Source organism: Limulus polyphemus, unplaced genomic scaffold, assembly GCF_000517525.1.
Source record: "Limulus polyphemus unplaced genomic scaffold, Limulus_polyphemus-2.1.2 Scaffold1679, whole genome shotgun sequence".
Taxonomy (NCBI): Eukaryota; Metazoa; Arthropoda; class Merostomata; order Xiphosura; family Limulidae; genus Limulus; species Limulus polyphemus.
The window spans coordinates 257156-259436 of NW_013667289.1; positions in this window are offsets into that span (position 1 = coordinate 257156).

The following is a 2281-nucleotide window of genomic DNA, read 5'->3' on the forward strand; positions in this document are numbered from 1 at the left end:
TCAACCTTTGTTTTAACACATTCTATTATTTTTAACCTTTGTTTTCACACATTCTATTATTTTTCAACCTTTGTTTTAACACATTCTATTATTTTTAACCTTTGTTTTCACACATTCTAACCTTCTATTGATATTCTTTCACTCTTTCAGTAACACATTATTTTATCCTTTTCTTTTTCTCCTTAATTAAAATATAAATTATATTCTTTCAATTTCTCCTTAACACATTCTCTTATTCCTTAATTCTTTCTGTAAAACATTAATTTATTACTTTTATTCTCAACGCATTACCGCTCTATTTAATTACCTTGTTCCTTACTCTAAATTTTATGGAATAAGATTGCAGTTTCTCTACGTTACTCGGTTTGACCTACCTCTACTTAATCTCCATGGTCTCCTTAGAGGCTCTCCTACTGGCCATGCTGAGTTCGAGCGAGATTTATTCAGAGTATCTGATTGGATAAAATCTACCCACACACATATATTCTGGTGAAGCGGATGGAACTCTTTCAAGTTTAATAAGAGTTGGTTAATTAACACGAGAAGTGTTGGACTCCTAGATTGAACAGGATATTACTGATAGATAACGTTTCCTCACGAGGTTTAACCCATAAGCATTGAGCATCTTTGTAAAGAGATAATAAACAGCACGTTATGTTCATTTGAATTCACTCTCCGTGATATTATACGGTGAAGCATTGGGCCCATATGTTAAAATAATTTTTATCAAATCATTTCGTGATGCTAAATTAAGTTAGACTGAAAGGCCACGAGCTAACTAGGGACCAATCAAACTCGTTTGAATGACAGATGGGTCTAAGCTGGAGCAAAAGCTGATATTTAATTTAAGGCGCCAGAAATAAAAGTAAGTCGTGAAAAATCCAACACCTTGATATTGTATAGGATTTCCATCGCTACGGTTGTGACGATAATATAATCTGAGTTATGACCTTTATATTGTGACGAGGATCTGAATGTAATCTTTAGTGCTGCTTGTGTAGTTTCTGAAATGGTGCCTCAAAATTTGTTTTAACTTTTGTCTGTTACCTACTTCAATATTTTTACAACTACTTTTAATTTATCATGGAAAATATACGTAGATTTAGGGTTGCGGAAATTACGTAAATTATATTTATTTGTCTATTTCAGCATTTAATGCAGATTTTGAACTGAGGGGGATCATAGGTGAAGCAGTCAGTTAACAACACCTACCGTCAAATCTTGGGTTATTATGATCAGACCGAATAGTGGGAGATGACCCTTACTCTTACAGCGACCCACGGCTACAAAGTGCAGATCGCGTTTTTGTGATAACAGAACGCGAACCCGAGCACGCTATGTGATGGGCCCCGCCCTGTTCCCATAACTTATGTATGAATACAAATATATAACACTTAATTGGTGTATCGTTACAAATATGTACCATTATTGTTTAAGCAATAATGTCACCGGTGGCTCAGCGTAAGCTTGGGGGTTTAAAAAGGTAAAATTCGGGATTCGATCACTGTGACGGGCACAGCGCAGTCGTCCCATTGAGGAGCTTTGCGTCTGAAGAGACAAACGAAGTAATTAGGGTATCAAAAGGCGAAATAAAGTGTTTAGGTAAAAATCGTTTTTTTTTAATATATATACGTGTTTATACAGAGAAATATCTCAATGTCACATTATTCTGATATCTAACAACGTTTATGCGGGACAAGAGTAGCCAGGAACTTGACCAGTTTCATTTGTCTCAATATTAGTAAAATTACTTCAAAAAAATACTAAATAAGAGGTACTAATAAATAAATAATAATTTGTTATTAATGATCATCCAACGCTCATTTGTAAATGGCTTAAATAAAATAGCTAATAATTAAAATGTTCCCTATTTGGCCCAGTGGTAAATCTGCAGCCCTAAGACGCTAAAAACCGGGTTTCGATACCCGTGGTGGACATAACAGAGATAGTCTATTGTGTAGCCTTGAGTTTAACAAAAAAACAAACAAACAAAGAATAATTACTTAATTATTTAAGTACTTAATTTACGTCACCTCATAATAATTAATGTTCATGCAAGTGTTTATACAAATAGTATCTTGACCAGTAATATATGCCAGCCGGCCTGATGAGTCCTGGTATTAGGCGAAAGACGTCGTCGGTAGTGGATAAGGCAGATGTAGTGTTGTTGATATATCGTTACACATTCTCCTTTGCTTACACTCATAACTTATAACTGTGACAAATGGGCCGAACGTGCCTGACTATGGATCTGCATATCCAATGTTCGTGACCCGTTAAC